At 35.8% G+C, this 27,276-nt stretch overlaps 1 long non-coding RNA gene across 1 annotated transcript in view; it reads right to left on the bottom strand.

The window, feature by feature from the left end:
- Window positions 1-724: 724 nt before the first annotated feature.
- LOC131421760 (uncharacterized) overlaps window positions 725-27,276 on the bottom strand; it is a 112,462-nt gene continuing 85,910 nt past the window's right edge. Inside the window, exon 3 of the long non-coding RNA XR_009223947.1 lies at window positions 725-824. This is a non-coding gene — a long non-coding RNA (uncharacterized LOC131421760). The remainder of the gene's footprint in view (window positions 825-27,276) is intronic.

The following is a 27,276-nucleotide window of genomic DNA, read 5'->3' as shown; positions in this document are numbered from 1 at the left end:
ATGTGAGAATTTCAAAATTGTAGCTGTTTTTAACTCTCATCAATATTTTTATATTTTAGGTATCTTAAACATAAAAGATGTGTGTACATGTACATATATTCAACCAAAATATGTACACCACTTTATATAATTAAAAAGTAAGTGAGGTATGCCATTTTATTTTGCATATATATGAAACAGTAAAGGCTTGATTTGATAGAATATGGGTTTTTTGTTTTTTAGTTTAAATTATTGTTAAAATGTACAAATAATACTAAAAAGACCTTATCAAATATTTTCCCATTTCTCTCAGATGTTCTTCATGTCAAACATGAAGAATTATGTGTAATTATGAAATGAGATGAATTATATTAACCATTATGTCACAGTGATAAAATGATGGATTAAGCATAAACCAGAAGACCATCTAAGGGATCTGTCATTCCCAAATTCTTATTTACAGCTTTCATTGAAATCAGGCTAAGGATTGGATATAAGACTTTAAACATTTCTATTTCTAATATATATAACATGTAATTTAAATTGAAAACAAACCAAACGACCAGTGATAAACAGGCTTTGAAAAAAATAACCAATATTTTCTGTTCTGTGTTTTTGCAGTTTTGCCTCCTTTAGCTTATGCTTAGGAAGGTGTTTCCTTTGAAACTGTCTTGGCCTAGATTTTACAGAAGCAGGACGTATTTCTAAGAGATAAGTAACCCTAACAAAGTGAATGGTTTTTCCTGAACTCTCTCTTCTACTTGTCTGGATCCCATAGTTGATCATCTGAGCAATATTCTCACCAACATCCTTGATATCTTTGCATCCATTTCCTACAGCCACACCTGCCAAGCAAAAATAATAGCTTAATGCTAAAGTTAAAGTTTTTGTTTCTAAAAAAAGTGTAAAACTACATTTTGTACAGGTATCAGTCAACATAATAAACATGAACTGCTATCAATTCATGGTCTACAACTTCATTAACACCATTAGCACTGTCTGATCCTTTTCTTGATCCTTTTAGCTATAGATCATATTGATTTCCTCCCTTCCGACTACAAAGCTGTACTTCTCAAAGTCACCCTTCTCTCTCACTCTAAGCAAATTTTCTTTCTTCTCAGTTTACTGAGAAAATTGAGAAAACCACCATCAGTCTAAGTTTCCTGCCGTTCCTGCAAATGTGTATACAACTATATCTGTCTTAATTTCTCTTTTTCTAGTCTAGATGAGGGAGTATCCCTTATCCTGACCAAGAACAACCACCCCAGTTAAGTTTTCAACCTAATCCCTTCTCCTCAGTCTTTCTCTTTTGCACCTTCCCTGGGTTTCTTACTCTCTTCTATATTCAAATATTCTCCCTTTAGCTTTTGTCCTCTTTTTTCATGTCACCCAGTCTCTATCTTCCTCACTCAGTTCAAACTTCTCAAAAATGTACTGTATACTTATTGTCTGTTTCCTTACTTCCCGTTTAGGCACAGCCAACTGAAATCGGACTTTTGACCCCACCACTTCATTCAAACTGCTCTTGCTAAGGTCGTCGATGGCCTCCTCTTGTTTCATCCTTATCTTACTGACTGCTCGGGGAGCCTTCAGCAGAGTTAAGCATTCCCAAATGGACACTTTCTAGTTCCTTGTTTTAATTAAAAAAAAAATTAATATATTTTATATGTAAATTTTCATGGAATATTGTTCACTCATTTTAGGTGCATAGTTTGATGAATTTTAGTAATTACATATATTTAACCATAACCACAATGAAGGCACAGAATAATTCCATCACCTCCTAAAGTTTCTGCGCCTTTGCATTAGATCCACTTTCCTAACCTGGCCCTAGGCAACCACTGATCTAATTTCTGTCACTGTAGTTTTGCCATTTTAAAAATTTCATATAAACGGGATCAAACACTATGAAGCTTTTTGTGTTGACTCCTTTTACTTGGTGAATGTTTTTGAGATTCACCATGCTGTAAATGCACTAATATTTTCTTTTCATTTTTGAGTAGACTTCCATTGTATGGATACCAAAATTTATCTATCTATTCATCATTTTGCTGTTTCCAGTTTATTGATTATTATGAATAATGCTGCTGTGGATATTCCCCTACAAGTCTTTGTGTGAACGTATGTTTTCATTTCTCTTGAGTAAATATTTAGAAGTGGGATTGCTGGGTGGTATGGTGTACATATTAGAGGGTTCCATTTGCTTTACATCAGAATTTCTCAACAACAGCACTGCTGACATTTTGGGCTGAATAATTCTTTGTTTTGGGGGACTTTCCTATGCATTTTAGATGTATAATATCATCCCTGGCCTTTACCCACACTAGATGCCAGGAGCATACCCCCCCATCCTCCAGTTGTGATAAACAAAACTGTCTCCAGATATTGCCAAACGTTCCCTGGTGGCAAAAATCACCTCCAGTTGAGAACCACTGCTCTACATTCTCACTTACGCTTGGAATTGTCAGCCATTTTGCTTTATCATTTTAGTGCGTGTGTAGTAGTGTGTAGTAGATCTCATTTAGATGTTAATTTGCATTTCCCTAATGACTCATGTGGAAATAAACAAAGACCATCCAAATAAGAACAAGTAAAGGTTATTTATTCAGGGCTTGCTACAGTAAGGGAGTAAGCCACCATTATTTGCATTTGGCAGAGACTCAAAGGCAGGCAGGGGAGTGTAAAAGCTTTCTAGAGGAAAAAGGGAAGGCTTCAGGTATTCCCTGATTAGAGGTTGCTGGCACGGGGAAGCTGGAGGTGGGCTATTTGGCAGGACATCCTATGTGATGGGTTAGGAGGGCATATTTGGCTTTCTCTGGTTGCTCCTAAATTGGAAATAGAGGCAAAAATTAGGAAGGCTAGCAGTTGATTAAATCCTGAACCATTTTGGGCCTATTGCTGCAGAGATTGTGGTTTGGCTTCCTGGACTGGTTGCTGCAGATATTAGGTCAGAGTTCTATTTTTGTATCTGGTTTGGTGGACGTCTGTTTGTATATTTATTCAGTCTCTCAGTAGTGATATTGAACATCTTTTAATGTGCTTTATTGGCTAGTCATATGTCATTTTTGTGTGTGAAATAACTGTTAAAAAAATTGGTCCATATTTTTGAAGGAGATTATTTGTCCTCTTATTGTTGAATTGCAGGAATTTATTACAGATTCTGGATAAAAGTCATTTGTAAAATATATATTTTGCAAATATTTGCTTTGTAGCATGTCTTTTCATTTCTTTAAGAGTGTCTTTTGAAGAACAGATAATTTTAATTTTGATGTAGTCCAATTTTTAAATTTTTTATTTTATAGTTTGTGCTTTTTGCATCTTGTTTAAGAAGTAATTGCCTAACAAATGTCACAAAATTTTTTCCTAATATTTATTTTAAATTTTGATAGTATTTCCTCTTATGTTTAGGTCTATGATCCATCTAAAGTCAATTTTTATATATAGTGTGAAGTAAGAATCAAGGTTCATTATTTTCCATATATGTTACAGCATTATTTGTTGAAAAGGCTATCTTTTCCCCATTGAATTAGCTTGGCACCTTTGTTAAAAACCAACTGAATATGTGTGAGTTTATTGCTGGGCTCTTCAATCTATATTTATCTATTTACATATTTATCCTTGGCTCAATACCACACTGTCTTGATTACTGTAGCTCTACAGTAATGCTTGAAGTCTGGTAGTTAAGTCCTTCAATCTCGTTCTTTTTTAAAAATATTATTCTAGTTAGTCTTTATCTTTTGCATTTCAATTTTAATTTTAGAATAAGTTTATCAATTTATTTTTAAAAATCCTGCTAGGATTTTGATTAGGATTGTATTGAATATATACATCAATTTATGGAGTTTATTAATCTGAGTCCTGAGAAACAGAAGCCAAAAAAGGATTAAACATGCAAGGAATTTATTAGGAAATGGGAGGGAGCCAGGAGAGTTTGGGAGAGAAAATGGGAAGGGAGCCAGGAGAGATTGGGAGAGCCATCAGATCACGATGCAAGTATGATCCCAAATGAAGTAGAGAGAGAGGGAAGAAAGAAAATGTGAATGGAAGCATCTTAGACTGTTGTGCAGTTTTAAGGAAAATTTGTAAGGCAATTGTGAGGTCTTTGAGTCACAGTAACTCATAAGAGCCTTCTGGGTCTACCAGGAATGGTCTTGCCTTAGTTTCTCTGCTGTGCTTAGTCATTGGCTGTGAAGAGTCCACAGGATGCATGGCCTCAGTACAAATGTAGTCACGGATTTCAGAGCACATAGCTATGGCCCTAGATCAATTATGGTCCATAAAGTTGGATCTGAGAGGTGGATTCTCATGGCTGCCACAGGAAAGACTGCTATCTTAACAAAGTTGAGTCTTCCAATCTATGAACTTGATGTATCTCTACATTTATTAGATTTAAATTCTCCCCTGCGATTTTTTGTAGTTTTCAGTTTGCAGGTTTTGTGTAATTTTAATTAAATTTATTTAATAATATTTTTGAATATATTGGAGTGTCAGTCTAATTGTTTATTGTTAATACAATTGATTTTTGCAAGTAGTAAATTTGATTTTTGATACAATTGATTTTTACATTTTATCTTGTATTTGATAACCTTGCTAAATGTATTTATTATTTGATTATTTATTCTATTCTACTTTATCATTATTTTTATAGATTCTGTAGAGTTTTCTACTTACAGGGTTGTGTTATATGCCAATAAAGCAAGTCTTAATTCTTACTTTCAAATCTTTATACTTTAAAATTTTTTTTGATTTTTAACTTATTGAATTGGCTAGGATTTTCCAGTATAATAGGTGAATTATTGAACAGATTAAGACTATGAACAACTGTGATTATATTCTGCTGGGAACACTGGGATCCAGCATACAGTCTATGTCAGAATTATCCTGAGAGGCAAGGAATCTGGTGGATTTTATGCAGCAGCTGATTGTCCATTACTGGTTGAGAGCTGTTTCTGGGATATGAACTGTCTGCCTCTTGTAGCTTCAAAAAAAAGTCCTCAAACAGAAATACAGATATTCACCATAATCTGCCTTGGTGTTTAAAGATAAATGTTCTTATCTGTGTAGATGAGACAGTCATAGAACCTGCTGCATTTGGATCAAATATGGCGCATGGTAAATGCCCCAAATTACCTTATTCAGTATAGAGGAAGGACTCCTGAAACTATTTAAGACAAGAATTTCATAATAATATGGTACCCGCTATCTGACTGTGATCTCTAAGAGATGAATGCTTTTTTACTGACATCTTGAGAAATACACTATGGAGGAGAACAGCAAAATCCTTGAAAAGTGTTCCTGTTGCTCTTCTCTGTAGTTAGAGTATACTAATAGAAAATTTGTAGTTTCAATAGCTTGTTGGCTTCATTGGTAAAGGAAGGAAACCCACAGTTATAGAAACCAAGAAGCTGCAGTTAACTATTAGGGGCAGAGTGGGTTCCTTTCACCATCAAGGCCGGAATGATAATCAGAAAAGTCCGACTCTAAGAAAACATGGTGGCTGATAAATGATTGTGGAATCCCTAAGACTTGAATATATGTAAATCCTACTTTGTAGACATAACCCTGACATAAGCCACAAAAAATAGAAAGCTATGGCTTCTCATCCAATTTCCAGATTTAATTCCATTCACAGACCTAAAGCCTCTTGTATGAATGGGAAGGTGGGTGCTCGTGACAAAGATTATCCCAAATAAGTAATAGCAATATTCTTCCTAGAATTTCCAAAATAAGCCCTTGGCCGTTCATTGTTACTGTTTGTAAAAGAAGAAGGAAAACCTAGAGCTGAAGAGTCAGAAGCTTCGAGGGAACAGTAATTTCTAGAGTTCTAGAAAGTCCCATAGATAACTATTCATACTGATGGTCATAGCAGTCATGTGATTAGTGACACTTTATCCAGATCTGCTCATGGGAGGCCCTGTGGGATTCTTGACTTATTTACCAGTTATTTGTCTGGTTTCTGATTGAAGATTGGGAAGAGATACACTCAGCACCTTTGGCAGCATCTCTAACTTGACTTCCCTAGGCTGTTATGGTATGATAAGTCAAGAGCAAGCCCTTAGAGTTCCCATCTCCCACCAAAAGAGGAAATCAAAGCTCTAAGGGCTCAGATGGAGTAGGACCCAGTAGTGGTTATGAGCTCCGAGGGATGGTGTGATGCCACCAACAGCATGCTAGCTAGACAGATCCTGTGACAGTCTTGGGCTGTGTTCCCAACTGTCTAATGTTGTTTTTTTTAATGAGTTTAATTTTTTGTGTGTGTGTGAGGAAGATCAGCCCTGAGCTAACATCCATGCCAATCCTCCTCTTTTTGCTGAGGAAGACTGGCCCTGGGCTAACATCTGTGCCCATCTTCCTCCACTTCATATGGGACACCGCCACAGTATGGCTTGACAGGCAGTGCATCTGTGCGCATCCGGGATCTGAACCGGGGCCTCCAGCAGAGGAGCACGCGCACTTAACCGCTATGCCATGGGGCCAGCCCCCTAATGTGTTTAATTTTTAATGAAATAGGTCTTCCAAGTTTTCCATGGCTTCTGTGAGGGCACCAAAATCATTCCAATTTATTAATTTTCTTCTTAAATTACAGCCAAGAATTCAGACTTGAACATAACCTATTAATCACTGATTATTAATAATTCTTGTATCTAAGTATGTCTCAACTCTATTCCTGCTCCTTCTTATTTAGTATGACATTCTTTGTTCAGGATTTTATGATCTTCCTGTTGGACTATATTGCAATAGACTCCTAAGTGATCTTTCTGATACTCTGTTCCTCTGAAATCCATCTCCAACACAATGACCTATCAAAAATGCAAAAATGATCATATATTTTCATTTTAAAATCCCTCAGTGGATTACTTTGTTTAGATTACACAGTTTTCCAAAATGTGTTTTAAAGAACACTAGCGCTAAGGTAAGGAACTGAGCATGCTTTACATAATATTCATTTTAGTACAATGCCCATCTCAAATACTTATGTATTAATGTTTTGAAGAAAAGAAACTAATTTAATGAAATCTTAAAGCTTATTTATTTAAAGATTCTTTTTATGCAACAGCTATTTTCAGTTCATGGAAAAAATATTGACATAAATTTTTAAAAATATTGGTTTCCATAATAAAGCTTAAGTTTCTCCATAAGGTATGTTACAGCTTCCATGCCTTGATACCTGCCTTTATTTCCAGCTTCATCTGATTCCACTTAACAGTGTTACTAAGACTCGGAGAATTTAACCTATATTAAGCTATGCGTCCACTCATTTAGTTATTCTTTCATTTACATGCATAATTTACTGAACCTTACAATTCTGGTGGGAAAGACATAATCATAAATTTAGAGGCATGATTTTGAAACTTAACTGGATTAAACAATAAGCAAGTGTTTTATCTTACTAACAAGAAGTTCGGGGCCTACATAAATCATTACTTAAATTACTGCAGTGGTTTAGTGGCATCACCAAGACACTGACTCTTTCTAGTTTCATTGTACTATTCTAAGAGTGTTCGCGTGGTCATCAGGCTTTATCTCCTCATAGTTGCAAAAAAGTTGCTATACAGTAGTCCCTCTGTATCCTGGGAGGATACATTCCAAGTCCCCCAGTGGATGCCTGAAACTGCGGGTAGTACTGAACCTTATGTATACTATGTTTTTTCCTATACATACATATTTGAGGTGCAACAGCAAAACTAGCATGAATTTCTTTTTCCTTCTTCACAATTTTATTGATAGAAGATTGATTTTTACCATAGATCTTAGCAAGCTCAGCATATGATTTTTTTCTTTCCTTATTAAGTAGAGAACTTTCACCTTTTCACTTACATGGAGACTTTATGGCCCCTCTTTGGCATACCCGAATTGCCAGCATCACTACTCTTGCACTTTGGGGCCATTATTAAGTAAAATAAGGGTTACTTGAACACAAGGACTGTGATTCTGGGACAGTCGATCTGATAACCTAGATGGCTACTAAGTGACTAAAAGGAGGTAGCGTATACAGCATAGAAATGCTGGGCAAAGGGGTGATTCATGTCCCAGGTAGGATGAAGTGAGAAGGTGAAAAATTTAATCATGCTACTCAGAATGGTGCACAGTTTAAAACTTATGAATTGGTGATCTCTGGAATTTTCTATTTAATGTTTTTGGACCACAGTTGACTGTGGATAACGGAAACTGTGGAAAGGAAAACGGAAGATAAGGGCGGACTACTGTAATTACAGACATCAATCCCAGACAATGTTCAAAAGTAGAAGAGATCATCTCTCTCTGAATGCTACTTTTAGGAGTGAGGAAATCTTCTGCAGTAGTAGAGTGGAAATCTCGTTTCTCATTGGCAGAAATCTCAAATCTTATTGGCAAGAATTAGAAAATGTTGTTTCCCTCAAACTGAGTACTAACAAGAGGAAGAGGATTACTATGTCTGGGTTGTTCTGATGGGACTGTATCCATGGCTCACCTGGGAGAAGAGTAGGCAAGTGAACCAAATTTCATCTCAGCTGACATTGGGACACCCTCAGGGAGACAACTGACTATGCCCGCTGTCTACTGCCTTTCACACTATACATTCTGGCAAGTCAGTAGTGTTTAGGTTCCCCACATGTAACTTATTGTTTCTCATAAGTTTACCTTTGAATATGCTGTATCTCTGTTTGGAATGCATAACCCCCTTCTCCTTTCTATATGTGGTTAACTCTGATTTATCACTTAAAAGATAATTCAGGGGTAACTGCCCCCAGGGTTTTATTGCCTCTCATAGAGATATCCATAATATACTTTGCATATTTCTATCATTAAAATTTCCATAATGTGGGGCCAGCCCGGGGGCACAGCAGTTAGTGCGCGCGCCGTACTTTGGCGGCCCAGGGTTTGCAGGTTCAGCACCCAGGTGCGCACCGACGCACTGCTTGTTAAGCCATGCTGTGGCAGCATCCCATATAAAGTAGAGGAAGATGGGCACAGATGTTAGCTCAGGGCTAGTCCTCTTCACACACACACAAAAAATTTCCATAATGTGATTTAATTATCAGTGTATGATTATGTCACTCTTTATCACCAGACCTATAAGAATAAGTGATATATGTATACGTTGACTGAATGATATTCAGACATAGGTGACTTAATGATGGAAAATAATGTTCACACAAGACAAGTTATCTTTTCGCTAGGGAAAAACCAAAGAGAAATCTGAAAGATTGTCTTACATTAATTAGAACACATTAAGATCATCCTTAGACTGACAGGCTGGGTATTTCTCAGTTCCTGCCATTTGTGGGGTCATGCAAGATTAGCTTCAGTGACCTGAACTTACATTTAAGCTGGCTTTTGGCATTTTGACATGACCCAACCATTAATTTATAATAACATTTGGGGTTATGTGGTTAAATAGCCTTTTAAACAAAAGTTTTATTTTTGTAGCTTAGTATTCTGCTTTTATTTATTTTTTCCAATATTAAAATTGTTTTTGAATGTAAAAATACAAAATATGAAAATAAATTTCTAAAAATGACACCCATTGAAGGACAATTTTGGTTAATAATTTGATTACATTATTCTAGACTCTTATTCAGTTTTTTCACTGCACAATTATTTTTTAATAAACTTTTTAAGAATAGTTTCAGATGAACACAAAAGTCGCAGAAGACTTTCCATATACTCCACACCTAGTTTTCCCTGCTGTCAAGATCTTACCCTAGTACGATATACTTGACACAAGTAATGAACCAATATTGATACACTGTAATTAACTAAATCCATATTTTATCTGGATTTCCTTAGTTTTTACCTAATATGATAGTTTTGAGGAGTACTCGTCAGATATTTTGTAGAATATCCCTCAATTGGAAATTGTCTGATATTTTTATCATTCTTAGACTGAGATTATGGGTTTTTGGGAGGAAGAACATAGAGGAAAATGTAGTTCTCATCATAGCATATAAAGGATACATGTTATCAATACAATTTATCACTATGGATGTTAAGTTTGATCACCTGGTTTAAGTAGTATTTGCTGGGTTTCTGTAAAGTTACGCTTTCCCCCTTCCCAGACTGTACTGTCTGGGAGGAAGACACTATGTGCAGTTCAGTTTTAAGGGTTGGGAACTATGTTACACTTCCTTTAGGGAGCAGTATCTACACACTTCAATTGGAATTCTTTTGCTCAGGATATTTGTCTATCCTTATCAATCAATCTATCTATTTAATTTCAGTACGTTCTCAGGGATATTTATTTTCTAATTTGGGTTGTAATCAAATAGTACTTTATTTTGTTGCTAAATTTTCATCTTTGACCATTGAGAACTCTATCAGTTGGCTCCTCTGTCCCTTTGATATATTTAAATCAGTTCCATTTTTTAAGCACTTTAGTTTCTATCACTTAGAAGGCGCTTCAGGTTCATCTTGTATATTTGCTGCCTTAGCACTAGAGTCAGTCATTTCTCCAAGGAGCCCAGGTTCCTTTTGTTAGAGAATGGTATTAAAAATCTAAATTGGAACATAGTATTTGCTTGTTGCTATAGGGTGTTGTTGCTTCTAGACCTTCAGCTGACAGAGCAAAGAAATATGTGTATATATACTAACAAGAGTATGTAAACCTATCTGTAATTATTTCTTTTCTCCAACTTTATTGAGACATAATTGACATGTAACATTGTGTAATCTTAAGATGTACAATGTTATGATTTGATGAACATGTATATTACAAAATGATTACCACAGTAGAGTTAACACCTCCGTTACCTCACATAATTACCATTTCTTTTTTGTGATGAGAACGTTTAAAATCTACTCTCTTTGCAATGTTCAAGTACATAATACAGTATTGTTCACTATAGTCACCAGGCTGTACATTAAATACAAGGAACTTATTCATCTTACAACTGGAAGTTTGTACCCTTTTACCAACTTTTCCCCATTTCCCTTAACCCCCAGCCCCTGGCAACCACCATTCCAATCTCTGTTTCTATGACTTTGGATTTTTAAAATTCCACGTATAAGTGAGATCATAGAGTATTTGTCTTTCTCTGTCTGACTTATTTCACTTAGCATAATGCCCTAAGGGTCCATCCATGTTGTCACAAATGGCAGGATTTCCTTTTCTTATGGCTGAATAATATTCCATTGTGTATATATACCACATTTTCTTTATCCATCGGTGAATAACCATTGATGGACACTTAGGTTCTTTCCATGTCATGGCTATTGTGAATAATGCTTCAGTGAAGATGGGAATGCAGGTATCTTTTTGAGGTACTGATTCATTTCCTTCCAATATATATCCATAAGTGGGATTGCTGGATTGTATGGTAGTCCTATTTTTAATTTTTTGAGGAACCTCCATCCTGTTTTTTTTTTATAGTGGCTGCACCAGTTTACATTCCCACCAACAGCACACAAGTTTCCCTATTCTCCACATCCTTGCCAACACTTAACTATTGTTTTTTTGATAAAAGCCATTCTAATAGGTGTGAGGCGATATCTCATTGTGGTTTTGATTTGTACTTACCTGATGATTAATGATGTTGAGTACCTTTGCATTTACCTATTGGCCATTTGTATGTCTTCACTGAAAAAAATGTTTATTCAGGTCCTCTGCCTATTTTTTAACCAGATTGTTTTTTTTTGCTATTGAGTTGTATGAATTCCTTATACATTTTGATATTAACCCCTTGTCCAATATATGATTTGCAAATATTTTTTCCCAACTTGTAGGCTGCCTTTTCATTTTGTTAATTGTTTCTTTTGCTGTACAGAAGCTTTTTAGTTTGATGTAGTCCCACTTGTTTATTTTTGCTTTTGTTGCTTGTGCTTTTGCTGTCATTTCCAAAAAACCCTGGCCAATATCAATCTCAAGGAGCTTTTCTCTAGTTTTCTTCTAAGAGTTTTACAGGTTCAGGTCTTAGTCTTAAATCCTGAATCCGTTTGTAGTTACTTTTTGTGAATGGTATAAGAGGGGGTCCAATTTCATTCTTTTACATGTGATTACCTAATTTTCCTAACGTTATTTATGGAAGAGACTATATTTTTTCCATTGAGTGTTCTTGGCTCCCTTGTCAAATATTAGTTGACTGTATATGTGAGAGTTTATTTCTGGGCTCTAAATTCTATTCCACCAGTTTATGTGTCTATTTTTATACCAGTACCATGTTGTTTTTATTACTATAGATTTGTAATATTATTTGAAATCAGGAAGTGTGATCCCTCCAGCTTTGTTCTTTCTTAGGATTGCTTTGACTATTCAGGGTCATCTGTGGTTCTATACGAATTTTAGGATTGTTTTTTCTGTTTCTGTGAAAAATGCCATTAGAATTTTGTTAGGGATTATATTAAATCTATAAATGGCTTTGGGTAGTATGGACATTTTAACAATATTAATGCTTTCCATTTATGAACAAGGGATATCTTTCCATTTATTTGTGTCTTCTTCAGTGTACACATCTTTCATCCCCTTGGTTAAATATATTGCTAAGTATTTTTTTGGTTTTTGATGCAAATGTGAATGGGATTGTTTTCTTTTTCAGATATTTTTTTGTTAGTCTATAGAAACACAACTGATTTTTGTATGTTAATTTTGTATCCTACAACTTTACTGAATTTGTTGATTAGTTCTAACAATTTTTGGTGGAGTGTTTAGAATTTTCTATATATAAGATCATATCATCTGCAAACAGAGACAATTTTACCTCTTCCTTTCTCATTTGGATACCTTTATTTATTTTTCTTGCCTGAATGTTCTCACTAGGACTTCCAAAACTATGTTGACTAGTAGTGGTGACAGTAGGAATCCTTGTCTTGTTCCTGATCTTCAAGTTTTCAAACTTTCATGTTGAGTATATGTTAGCTGTGGACTTATCTTAGTATGTCTTTTATTATGATGAGATAGGTTACTTCTATACACAATTTGTTTAGTGTTTTTATCAAGAAAGGATGTTGAATTTTGTCAAATGCTTTATCTGCATCTATTGAGGTGATCATATGATGTTTATCTTTCATTCTATTATTGTGGTTTATCATGTTTATTGATTTGAATAATCCTTGCATATCAGGGATAAAATCCCACTCTATTCTGGAGTATGATCCTTTTAATGTGCTGTTAAATTCTGTTTGCTGGTATTTTTTTTTTTTTTTTTTTTTGTGAGGAGATCAGCCCTGTGCTAACATCCGCCAATCCTCCTCTTTTTTTGCTGAGGAAGACGGCCCTGGGCTAACATCTGTGCCCATCTTCCTCCACTTTATATGGGACGCCGCCACAGCATGGCTTGCCAAGCAGTGCGTCGGTGCGCGCCCGGGATCCGAACCAGCGAACCCCGGGCCGCCGCAGCAGAGCGCGCGCACCTAACCGCTTGCGCCACTGGGCCGGCCCCTGTTTGCTGGTATTTTGATGATTTTTGCATCTATATTCAGCAGGGATAGTCTGTAGTTTTCTTTTCTTGTAGTGTCCTTATTTGGCTTTGGTATCAGGGTAATGCTGGCCTCAAAAAATGAGTTTGACAGTGTTCCCTCCTCTACAATTTTTGTAAGAATTGAGGGGATTGGTGGTAAATCTTCTTTAATTGTTTGGTAGAATTCACCACTGAAACTATCTGGTCCTGGACTTTTCTTGGTTGGGAGGTTTCTGATAACTGATTCAATCTAACTCATTATTTGTCTGTTCAGATTGTCTATTTCTTTATGATTTAGTCTTCGTAGGTTGTATGTTTCTAGGAATTTATCCATTTCTTCTTGATTATCCAATTTGTTGCTGTATAATTGTACATATAGTCTCTTATGATCCTTTGTATTTGTCGTGTATCAGGTGTAATATCTCCTCCTCTTTCATTTCTGATTTTTTATATTTGAGTCTTTTCTCTTTCTCTGTTTTAGTTTACCTAAAATTTTTCAATTTTGCTTATCTTATTAAAGAACCAGCCCTTAGTTTCATTGATATTGTTTTTCTGGTCCCTATTTCATTCATTTCTGCTCTGATCTTTGTTATTTCCTTCCTTCTACTAACTTTGGCCTTAGTTTGTTCTTCTTTTTCTAGCTCCTTGAAGTGTACAGTTAGGTTGCTTGAGATCTCCTTTTTTTCTTTTTCTTCTTTAATTATTTTATTGGGGTCATATTGGCTTACAACATTGTGTAAATTTCAGGTGTACATCGCTATATTTAAGTTTCTGTATAGACTGCATCATGCTCACCACCAACAGTCTGGTTTTTATCTGTCACCATATATATGTGCTCCTTTACCCCTTTCACCCACACCCTACCCCCTTCTCCTCTGTAACCACTAATCTATTATCCTTATCTATGTGTTTGTTTGTTTATCTTCCACATACGAGTGAAATCTTATGGTCAAAGTCTTTCTCTGTCTGACTTATTTTGCTCAGGATAATACCCTCAAGGTCCATCCATGTTGTCATAAATGGCACTATTTTATCTTTTTTATGGCTGAGTAGTATTCTATTGTATTTATATACCACATCTTCTTTATCCACTCATCTGTTGATGGGCACTTGGGTTGCTTCCACATCTTGGTTATTGTGAATAATACTGTGATGAACATAGGGGTGCATGCATTGTTTTGAATGATTGTTTCAAGTTCTTTGGATAAATACCCAGAAGTAGAATAGCTGGATCATATGGTATTTCTATTTTCAACTTTTTGGGAAATTTCCATACTGCTTTCCACTGTGGTTGCACCACTTTGCAATCCCACCGGCAGTGTATGAGGGTTCCTTTTCCATGTCCTCTCCAACACTTGTTATTTCTTGTCTTTTTATTTATAGCTATTCTGGCAGGCATGAGGTGATATCTCATTGTAGTTTTGATTTGCCTTTCCCTAATAATTAGTGATGTTGAACATCTTTTGATGTGCCCATTGGCCATCTGTATATCTTCTTTGGAAAAACGTCTGTTCATACCCTCTGCCCACTTTTAGATCAGGGTGTTCATTTTTTTGCTGTTGAGTTATATGAGTTCTTTATATATTTTGGAGTTTAACCCCTTGTCATACATATGATTTGCAAATATTTTCTCCCAGTTGGTGGGTTGTCTTTTCGTTTCGTTCATCATTTCCTTTGCCTTGCAGAAGCTTTTTAGTCTAATGTAGTCCCAGTTGTTTATTTTTTCTTTTGTTTCCCTTGCGTGAGTAGACATGGTATTTGAAAAGATGCTGCTAAGACTGATGTCAAAGAGTGTACTGCCTATATTTTCTTCTAGGAGTTTTATGGTTTCAAGTCTAACATTCAAGTCTGACCCATTTTGAGTTAATTTTTGTGTATGGTGAAAGATAATCACCTACTTTCATTCTTTTGCATGTGGCTGTCCAGTTTTCCCAACACCATTTATTGAAGAGACTTGCCTTTTTCCATTGTATATTCTTGGCTCCTTTGTTGAAGATTAGCTGTCCATAGATGTGTGGGTTTATTTCTGGGCTTTCAATTCTGTTGCACTGATCTGTATGTCTGTTTTTCTGCCAGTACCATGTGTTTTGATTACTACAGCTTTGTAGTATATTTGGAAATCAGGGAGTGTGATACCTCCAGCTTTGTTCTTTTTTCTCAGGAGTCCTTTGGCTCTTCAGGGTCTTTTGTTGTTCCATAAAATTCTAGGACTCTTTGTTCTATTTCCATGAAGAGTTTCATTGGGATTCATTGGGATTCAATGGAATTGCATTGATTCTGTAGATTGCATTAGGTAATATGTTCATTTTAACTGTTTATTCTTCCAATCCATGAACATGGAATATCTTTCCATTTCTTTATGTCTTCTTTGATTTCTTTCAATAATTCTTATAGTTTTCAGTGTGTAAGTCTTTTACCTCCTTGGGTTTTTATTCCTAAATATGTTATTCTTTTTGTTGTGATTGCAAATGGGATTGTAGTCTTGATTTCTCTTTCTACTACTTCATTATTAGTGTATAGAAATGCAACTCATTTTTGTATGTTAATTTTCTACCCTGAAACTTTGCTGTAGTTGTTGATTATTTCCAATAGTTTTCTTGTGGGTTCTTTATGGTTTTCTATATATAGAATCATGTCATCCACAAACAGTGAGAGTTTTATTTCTTCCTTTCCAATTTAGATACCCTTTATTTCTTTTTCTTGCCTAATTTCTCTGGCCAAAACATATAGTACTATGTTGAATAAGACTGGTAAGAGTGGGCACCCTGGTCTTGTTCCTGTTCTTAGAGGAATGGCTCAGTTTTTCACTGTTAAGTATGATGTTACTTGTGGGTTTGTCATATATGGCCTTATTGTGTTGAGATACTTTCCTTCTATACTCATTTTATTGAGATTTTTTTTATCATAAATAGATGTCAGATCTTGTCAAATGCTTTCTCTGCATCTTTGAGATATCATGTAATTTTTATTCCTCATTTTGTTAATGTGGTGTATCACCTTGATCAACCTATGGATGTTGAACCATCCCTGCATCCCTGGAATAAATCTCACTTGATCATGGTGTAGGATCCTTTTAAGGTACTGTTGTATTTGATTTGCTAATATTTTGTTGAGGATTTTTGCATCTATGTTCATCAGTGATATTGGGCTGTAATTTTCCTTTTTTGTGTTGTCCTTGTCTGGTTTTCATATCATGGTAATGTTGGCCTTGAGGAATGAGATCAGAAATGTCCTATCCTCTTTGATATTTTGAAATAGCTTGAGAAGGATAGCTATTAAATCTTCTTGGAATGTTTGGTAGAGTTCACCAGAGAAGCCATCTGCTCCTGGACTTTTGTTTTTTGGGGAGTTTTTGATTACTCTTTCAATCTCTTTACTTCTGATTGGTCTATTCAGATTCTCTATTTCTTCTTGATTCAGTTTTGGGAGGTTGTATGAGTGTAAGAATTTATCCATTTCTTCTAGGTTATCCAATTTGTTGGCATATAGTTTTTCATAGTATTCTCTTATAGTCCTTTGTGTTTCTGTGGTATCCATTGTTATTTCTCCTCATTCATTTCTGATTTCATTTATTTGAACCTTCTCTCTTTTTCCTGAGTGAGTCTGGCTGAGGGTCTGTCAATTTTATTTATCTTTTCAGAGAACGAGCTCTTTGTTTCAATGATCCTTTCTATTGTTTTTTTTAGTCTCTATTTTGTTTATTTCTGCTGTGATTTTTATTATTTTCTTCCTTTTACTGACTTTGGGCTTTGTTTCTTCTTTTTCTAGTTCTTTTAGGTATTGTGTAAGATTGTTTAGTTGACATTTTTCTTCTTTGTTGTGGTAGGGTGTATTGCTATCAATTTCCCTCTTAGCACCACTTTTGCTGCATCCCATGAGAGTTGGTATGCTATGTTTTCATTTTCATTTGTCTCCAGGTATTTTTTGATTTCTCCTTTGATTTATTCATTGATCTAATTGTTATTCAGTAGCATGTTGTTTAGTCTCCACATATTTGTGACTTTCCTAGCCTTTTTCCTGTAGTTGATTCCTAGTTTCATAGCATTGTGATCAGAAAAGATGCTTGATATGATTTCAATCTTCTTAAATTTATTGAGGCTTGCCTTGTTTCCCAACATATGGTCTATCTTTGAGAATGTTCCATGTGCACTTGAGAAGAATGTGTATTCTGCTGTTTTGAGATGGAATGTTCTATATATATCTATTAAGTCCATCTGGTCTTGTGTTTCATTTAAGTCTACTGTTTCCTGGTTGACTTTCTATCCTGATGATCTATCCATTGATGTAAGTATGGTGTTAAGAACCCCTACTATTATTGTGTTGCTGTCAATTTCTCCCTTTAGGTCTATTAATAGTTGCTTTATGTACTTTGTGCTTCTGTATTAGGTGCATATATATTAATAAGTGTTATGTCTTCTTGGTGGAATGTCCTTTTTTTCATTATATAATGCCCACATTTGTCTCTCATTATCTTTTTTAGCTTGCAGTGTGTTTTTTCTGATATAAGTATGGCAACACCTGCTTTCTTTTGCTTGCCATTAGCTTGGAGTATCATCTTCCGTCCCTTCACTCTGAGCCTATAGATCTCACTCTATAGGCTTCCGTCCCTTCATTCTGAGTCTGCCAGTTTATCTTTTGTTTTCTAGTTGTTCTACATTTCCATTGTTTCTTTTCTCTTGTATTTCTGTCTGCCATTTCTGTTTGGTGGTTTTCTGTGATGGTTTTCTATTTATTTATTATTTGTGACTGCTCTGATTTTTTGTTTTGTGGTTACATTGAGGTTTGTATAAAAGACCTCAAAGATGAGATAGTCCATTTTCTGATAGCGTCTTATCTCTCTTAGCCTATGCAGGTTCCATCTCTTTCCCCTTCCCCTTCTATGTTTTTGTTGTCACAAATTATTGTTTTTGTGTTGTGAGTTTGTGACCAAAATAAATGTTTATAGTTATTTTCGATGCTTTCTTTCCTTCATCCAATATGTTATAATTAAATATTTGCTAACCTATTCTGATATAGAGTTGCAATTTTCTGATTCTGTCTGTCTATTTGTCCTCTCACTCAAGGTTTTGTAAACCTTTGCTTTTTAGTTTCAGATAGGAGGGCTCCCTTCAACATTTCTTGTAAGGCAAGTCTAGTGGCATCGAACTCCCTCAGCTTTTGTTTGTCTGGGATAGCTTTTATTTCTCCATCATATATGAAGGATAATTTCTCTGGATAGAGTATACGTGGCTCATAGTTTTTGTCTTTCAGTATTTTGAATATAGCATTCCACTCTCTCCTCGCCTGTAGGGTTTCTGCTGAGAAATCTGCTGAAAGCCTGATGTGGTTTTCTTTGTAGGTTATTTTTTTATGTCTTGCTGCCTTTAATATTTTTTCTTTGTAATTAACTTTTGCCAATTTTAATATTATATGCCTTGGAGAAAGTCTTTTTGCATTTTGGTAATTAAGAGTTCTATTAGCTTCATGTACTTACATGGCCAGTTCCTTCTCCATGTTGGGAATTTCTCAGCTATTATTTCTTCGAATAAGCTCTCTGCTCCTTTCTCCCTCTCTTCCTCTTCTGGGATACATATAATCCTTATGTTACTTTTCCTAACTGAAGTCAGATATTCTTCGAATTTCTTCACTTTTAAAAAAATCTTAATTCTCTCTCCTCATCCATATGACTATTTCTAGGTTCTATCCTCAACCTCATTAATTCTTTTTCTAAAAAATTTTTGTTTATTGCAGTAACATTGCTTTATAACTTGTATAAATTTCAGGTGTACATCATTATACTTCTATTTCTGCATAGATTACATCATGTTCACCACCCAAATACTAACTACAACCCATCACCACACACTTGTGCCGAATTATCCCTTTCGCCCTCCTCCTTTCCCCCTTCCCCTCTGGTAACCACCAATCCAATCTCTGTCTCTGTGTGTTTGTTTGTTGTTGTTATTATCTACTACTTAATGAGGGAAATCATATGGTATTTGACCTTCTCCCTCTGACTTATTTCACTTTGCATGATACCCTCAATGTCCATCTATGTTGTCACAAATGGCTGGATTTCATCGTTTCTTATGGCTGAGTAGTATTCCATCATGTATATATACCACATTTTCTTTATCCTTTTGTCCCTTGATGGGCACTTAGGTCACTTCCAAGTACAAGCTCACTAATTCTTTAGTCCATATAGTCTGCTCTACTTTTTATGCTTTCTACATTATTCTTCATCTCATTTATTATATCCTTCATCTCCAGAATTTGTTTTTGTTTTTTTTGGAGTTTCAATCTCTTTGATGAAATACTTCTTCAGTTCATTAATTTTATTCCTGAGATCATAGAACTGTTGTTCTAAGTTTTCTTGTAACTTGTGGAGTTTCTTTATGACAGATTTTGAATTCTCTGTCAGTCAGATTGTAATCTGTGACTTCAAGTCTGGTTTCTGGAGAGCTGTCACTCTCCTTCTCTTCTGCCGTATTACTGTAATTCTTCACGGTGTTTGATGAATTGATCCTCTGCTGGTACATTTGTGGTAGTAACCACCTTTATTATTTTGGTATGGCTTTGGTTACTCTGGTTGTGAGCTGCTTCTGGTTGTATTTCATAGCCGGCACTTTCTGCCCTTCACTGCCTCTGCCAGGGGTGTTGTCAGTGCCCTCCTTCTGCCACTTATGCCTCTGGGTTTGCTGGTGCATTTGCTTTAGTCTTAAGCGTTGCCACTGGAATTACCAGGCTGTGAGCACTTCTACTGCTTCAGAGAGAGGTTTTTGTTGTTGCTTGCTATTCATCCTCTTGTCTCTGGCACTAGCCAGTGTGTTTTGAAAACTCAGGTCATAGTGTTGCAGGTGGGAACATCCTAGTTTTGTCTGCTGTCCCCACTGTTGGACAGACCTGGCCACTGCTGGGGGATGGGGAGGGGCATCCACACTGGATCTGGGAGATGGGAGATGGGTATGGAGCAAGCCAGCCTGCCTTCTCCATCCTTGCCAGAACTGCTCGTGGGCAAGTAGGCTGAGTGTGCTGGGAAATGGGCAGGTAGCAAGCTGGCCCACCTTCTCTGTCCCCACGGGGACTGCTTGTGTGTGAGCAGGCTAAGTCTGCTGGGAAACAGGCAGGTAGCAAGCTGGCCTGCCTTCTCCACCCTGACTGGTACTGCTCACGGGCATGCAGGCTAAGTCCACTGGGAGATGGGCCAGGAGCAAGCCATGCCTATTTTCTCACAGGTGTGCAGGTCACTGGGGAATCTGTGCTCTGGATTGCTGCTGCCAGGGGAGGGCGAGGGGCTGCTCCTCAGTTCTACTGCCTCCTGGGGGTCCAGTCCACCCACCTTCAGCTGTATAGATGCCTGGATCTTATGCCTCCTGTAGTGCTATGTAGGGAATCCTCTGTTTATCAGTGGATGTCTGATTGGATGTAACTTAGATGAGAGAGACAAAGGGAACAACTCACTCTGCCATGATGCTGATGTCACTCTCTGATCTCTCTTTTTACTTAATGTAGGTGTTTATTGCTGTAAACTTTCCTTCTAGAACTTCCTTTGCTGTATCTCATAAGTTATGGTTTGTTGTGTTTCCATTTTCTTTTGTCTAGATATAGTTTTTTGATTGGCTTTTCGATTTTTTCTTTGTCACACTAGTTGTTCAGGAATGTGTTTTATTTTTACATATTTGTGAATTTTCCAGCTTTCCTCCTGTTACTGATTTCTAGTTTCATACCACTGTCATCACAAAAGATAATTGGTATGATTTCAGTGTTCTTAAATTTGCTAAGACTTGTTTTGTGATCTAACACATAATCTACTCTGGATAATGTTCCATGTGTGCTTGAGAAGACTGTGTATTCTGCTGCTGTTGGTAGAAATAAGTTCTGTGTGTATCTGTTAGGTCCATTTGTTTAAAGTATAGTTCAAGTCCAATGTTTCCTTATTCATTTTTTGTAGATGATCTTTTGTTGAAAGTGAGGTAATTAAGTCCCCTACCATTATTGTGTTGTTGTCTATTTCTCTCTTCAGATCTATTTGTATTTACCTAATATATTTAGGTAGTCAGATGTTGAGTTAACATATATTTGTGATTGTTATATCTTGTTGATGAATTGACTTTTCATTTATAATATGACCATCTCTTGTTACAGGTTTTGACTTAAAGACATTTTTTTTTTCATATAAGTATAGCTATCCCTGCTCTCTTTTGGTTTCCATTTGCATGGAATATCTTTCAATATCTTCACTTTGAGCCTATGTATGTCCTTAAAGCTGAAGTGAGTCTCTATTAGGCAACACATATTTGGGTCTTGTTTTTAAGACCACTAAGCCACTCTACAATTTTTGATTGGAGAATTTAATCCATTTACATTTAAAGTAATTATTGATAAGTAAGGATTAACTAATGCTATGTTACTAATTGTTTTCTGGCTATTTTGTAGTTCCCTTGTTCCTTTCTTCTTCTCTTGCTGTCTTTCTTTGTGAAAAGATGATTTTCCATAGTGGTATGCTTTGATTCCTTCTCTTAATTTACCTACTGCAAGTTTTTGCTTTGTGGTTACCATGAGGGTTACATAAAATATATCATAGATCTGTCTATTTTAGGCTGACAACTTAACTTTGATCACATTTAAAAACTCTAATCTTTTACTCTGTCACACATTTTATGTTTTTGATGTCATAATTCATATTTTTTATATTGTGTATCCATTAAAAACGATTGTAGCTACCATTATTTTTACTACTTTTTCCTTTACCTTCTATACTAGGGTTGATTAGCACATCACCAATTAATACATTACAGTAATAGAGTATTCTGAGTTGACTGTATGTTTATCTTTATCAGTGTGTTTTATATTTTTTATATGTTTCCATGTTTCTAATTAACATCCTTTCATTTCAGCTTGACAAACTCCTTTTAGCATTTCTTGTAAGGCATCTTGGTGATGATCTCCCTCAGCTTTGGTTTGTTTGGGAGTTTTTATTTCACCTTCAGTTCTGAAGGACAATTTTGCCAGATAAAATATTCTTGGTTGGCAGGTTTTTTCCCCAATACTTTGAATATATCATTCCACTCTCTCCTAGCCTGCAAATTTTCTGCTGAGAAAGCCACTGGTAGCCTTTTAGGAATTCCCTTTTATGAGAGAATTTTTTTTTCTCTTGCTGCTTTTAAAATTCTCTGTCTTTGATTTTGGACAGTTTTACTGTAATGTGTCTTGGAGACAATCATTTTAGATTGAAATTTCAGGATGACTTGTTAGCTTAATAAACTTGGATGTCTAAATCTCTCCCCAGATTTGGGAAGTTCTCAGCTGTTAATTCTTTAAATAAGTTTTTTGCTCCTTTCTACTTCTCTTTTCATTCTGAGCCTCCATTAATGCATAGAATGTTTCTTTTAATGGTATCTTTTATTTCATTTAGGCTTTCTTCACTCTTTTTCATATTTTTCTTTGTTATCCTCTGACTGGATAATTTCAATGGTCTTGTCTCTTAGTTCACAGATTTCTGCTTGATTCATTATGATTTTGATGCTCTCTATTGTATTTTTCATTTCATTCATTGTATTCTTCAGCTCCAGAATTTCTATTTGTTTCTTTTTTATGATTTCTATCTCTCTGTTAAACTCCTCTTTTTGTTTGTATACTATTTTTTCTGATTTCATTGAATTATTTTTCTGTATGTTCTTGTAGCTCACTGAGCTTCCTTAACCAGGTATTTTGAGTTCCTTATTAGGGGTAAATCAATGATCTCTATTTCTTTATGGTTGGTTCCAGGAAAATTATTGTGTGGTTTGTTCCAGGAAAATCCTTTGGCAGTGTCATGTTTTCTTGATTTTTTTGTGTTCCTTGAAGTCTTGCATTGCTGTCTTCACAGTTGAAGAAGCAGTCACTTCCTCTATTCTTTACTGACTAGCTTAGCAAGAGAAATACCTTTTATTCGCTCTGCTGGGGATTCTGAGGCTTTCTCAAGCCTTTTCTATGGGCACACCTGCTCCACACTTCTTGCTACCTTTTGTGACAGAATTATTAAAGCTCATATGCCTTCTCTTGATCCTGTAAAGCCAGACCTGTTTCTGACAGCCTTCATTTTGCTTTCCCTAAGGTAGTGCTAAATGCTCAAGTTTGTGGTTTCTCCCAGGCCCACAGATTCAGGGTGGCTTTCTGTGCATGCTCACTAGCTGTCTGTAAAAGTTCACTTTTGCTGCCATCAGGAGTGTGCACAGGGAGTTAGGTACTGCATGGGAGTGTGTGTGTGAGGCACACCAAGTGTTGGGAGTGCCCACGAGCCAGTTGGGGGATCTGCAGTCTAGGCATCCCCTGTGGCTGATGGGTGGGTTTCCTGATGGTGTCCATGACATGGTTTGTAGATCTGTGTTCTTCTGATACATCCATTCCATACCCTGGCTGCTATTCTCCTAGACACTCACTTTCCCCAAGTCATGCAATTCACTGCTCAGTATTCTGGATGGGGCAAAAGAGAAATGAGCCTCTTTGACACTGTCCTGCCTTGCTAATGAAGTTATGCACTCATTCACACACTCTTACCTTTCCCCACAGGAGAAACCACAGGCTGAGAAGGTTTCTCTTGGCACTGAGCTGTGCTGGCTTGGGGGATGGGTGATGTGATTAAGTGAAACTTTACCCTCTTCAATGCTTCCATATTGGATATTTTGCTCTAACAGTGTGCTTGAACTTCCCCACTGGAGTCCTGGACTTCTACAAAGGCTTTCTCATACATGGATGATTTTCTAAACGGGTGTTCTTTGGAGGAAAGATGATATAAAACACTTATTCCACCATTATGATGACATCACTCCTATAATTATTTTTATATTTTCTCAGCTAAAAATGAGTTCACACTGATGTCTCCAACTCTAGTGCACTATCACATGTTTCATTCTAGCCTTTTCTCTCTTGCATATCTCTAACCTCCCACTAGAACAGTGAGAACCTGACTGCTACCATCCTTCATCCATTTACATAATAATTCAATTCTAGTATACAAGTATACTGGTTTCAGAATTGTTAATCAGTAAGAAATGCCATCTTGTCAGTTTACAAATAATCTAAATTGTACTATCTCACCTCCCTCAGCAAATTTAATATTAGAGCCAAAGGTTTATTTATTTTCAATTGTCTCAAGTATTCACTTTTCAACTCTTTTCCTTGGAAGATTAATCAGTAGCATAACAGATTAAAAAAAATACCTATGAATTCTACTCCTATTTCTACTCTAATCTTATCCTACAAGAATTCTTGCATTTAGGCACCATTAATAAAGATATTCTTTCCTCTTCTACTATCTACAACCTCACCCCTATATATAATATCCTATAAGGTTGCCAATTGATGACTGTTTAATTCTTGACCCTCTTCTCTTCAGGCCTCTTGGGTTCCTTGAGATTCTCTGTCTTATTGAGTTTTGGCACTGAAAGTAAAATCTTATTCCAGACCTCAGTTGGCTTCCTAAGCAGGTATTCCTATTCTGTCCTCAATCATACAACATCTTGGTATTAGGTACCTGCTATTTAATGGAGTCTCAGTTATTTTTGTTAAATTAATACACATATCAACTATCAATCCCTGTCTGCATCTTGATTTCTGCTATATACTTTTCTTACATCTCTGTGTTAACTCGACATCTGATTCTTTCTTTCTTCCTTCACGCACTAATCCCCACACTCCTAAATGTCTACACTGCCTTAAGAATCAAATAAATAAGGCATAAAACACAGGAATATTAAATTATACTGTGTAAATAAAGAAATTTACATAGGTTGGAAAAGATGTGCCCAGAGTCTATTCTTTCCTGCAGGAGGTTAATATATTTATCTAAATCTACTGGAATTTATTTATTCCCTTTTGTACATAATATCTTGGGATAATATTTTTTCTTCTCTATGTCGTATAGAAAGAAAATGACTTAGCAATTGGCTAGGTTTGCTTTGTGAATGTAATAAATGTTGATTTAATGTGAAAATGCCATTTTAAGTAATACTTCAAAAAATTTCATTAGACATTTTTAATGAAAGATGATGAGTTTGGAATTCCAAAAAGTTATAAGTAACTAGATAGTACTTTTAATTATTGAATTTTAAATCCTTTCAATACAATTTTGTAAGAATTGAAGAACAAGAAAATAGTATGGAAGAAAATGAATAAAAGGATAGAAAGGGAGAAGAAAAACGAGGAAAAAAGAAGGAAAATAAAAGTAAGGAAAAGAGGTTATCATAGGAAAGAAATTGTTTATTTCATATTGGTTATATATTCTTCATTGATTTGATAGTACAAATTTAAAAATCCCATTAAAGAGTGTATATATTTTCATATTTCACTAATTAATTTTTGATTGCTCTTAGACCAGCTAAATATAGTTTCAAAAGATTCTCACTAGCATCTTAAGACCATTCCATTGAAATACAATTGCTATCACTGGTACCTGGGGCCATCATTTTGAATTTCTTGTCCATAGCACTTTTACAAATCTAATGGGGAACCATTTGTTGATGTACAGAAGGGAGTAACCGGCTGAATAGAAATAGCTCAGATCAGTGAAATATTCTGCAAGGATCAGGAGAGTGTGTGTATTCATCACTGACAGACATTTTGTGTTTGTTCTCTGAGTCCAAAGTGAAAAAGAAACATTTATCATTAGAAAAGCTATTTCAGCTAAGAAGGTGCTAATGCATTCTTAGACAGATTTTGAACCACAGGCCAAATCTGTCAGCTCTTGGAGGGATAATAGTGAACTTTCTCCAAAAAAGAAAGCATAGCTGTCAAACCTAGAAATCCTGAGAATTGTTCTTTTTTCCCTCCCAATCCCACATCATAGAAGACTACCAGCTTTTGTGTCAGACTTGCCCTGATGTGAATATTGTTTTATTTCTTGTCCTGGGGTTTCATTATTTTTAGTGTTGGAGGCACAGTTACCTCCTTGAAATATCTGATATGCACGTTGAATAGTTCAATTGATTCTTTGCACCCATGAGCATGGATGGAATAAGAAAACTATTGTTTTATCTAAATATGTCTCCAGAAGTATTGGTAATTTGCCAACTTAACGTTAGAAATGTAATCAAAATCCTTGCCGATGTCTTTTTAGAAAAAGAAAAAATATTGATGTGATTATAACAACTTTTAGAAAAGATGTTGAGAAATAAGTCAGGAAGTTAAGGGAGAACTAGAAAAAATGGCTAATTGATTATCTAGAGAAATATTAACAGGTGGAGGAGATAAAGTCAGTATAGAAAAAGCAATGTTTAACAACGTGAAGAAGAATTAAATGAGGGAATATGTTTTTGGAATAATAAGATGAAAGTGTAATTGAAAACACAGTAGAAAGTTTGTATTTAGTTAAAAGGAGAGATTTTTTTTAATCACCAGAAACTACAGTGAAGAGAGAGATGATGAAGATTCTATTAATGTTTAATGATTTATAAAAAGGAGGAACTTCTGCTTCTAATCATGATGGAGTAATAGGGAACAGATTGACGTTCCCACTTAAAACCACTAAAAAGATGTTAAAAATGAAATGAAAGATATCAAGAAATTGGAAATCATGCAATGAAGGAAAAGAATCCCTGAGAGATGGGAAACACACTAAGTGAGCCCTCCAATTGCCCCAGCTTACTGTTGTGAGAGTTTCCAGGCAGTAATGCAAAAAGGGTTACCAGGCAGAGGTGGTGGACTCCCTGAGTTGAGGAGATGGAGCTAAGAGTCTACAGAGGTCAAAGTAGAGTCTGTAGGAAAAAGCAACAGAGAACTAATGATACCTGCAGAGAGTTGTCTTAGAACAATCAACAGAGTACTGATCAGCGCATGCATGTGAAGAAACCACCTGAGGCTAGGAAAAGAGCCACCTAAAAAGGTTGGAGAAACAGTAACCAATGCTCACACAGGGCTGTTCTATTGCCTATTTCCACCAGCCAGAATGGAAAACCTCATAATTCAC

Source organism: Diceros bicornis, chromosome 3 (genome assembly GCF_020826845.1).
Source record: "Diceros bicornis minor isolate mBicDic1 chromosome 3, mDicBic1.mat.cur, whole genome shotgun sequence".
Taxonomy (NCBI): domain Eukaryota; kingdom Metazoa; phylum Chordata; class Mammalia; order Perissodactyla; family Rhinocerotidae; genus Diceros; species Diceros bicornis.
Note: the sequence above shows the minus strand (reverse complement) of the source record. Positions and strands in the feature narration are given on the sequence as shown.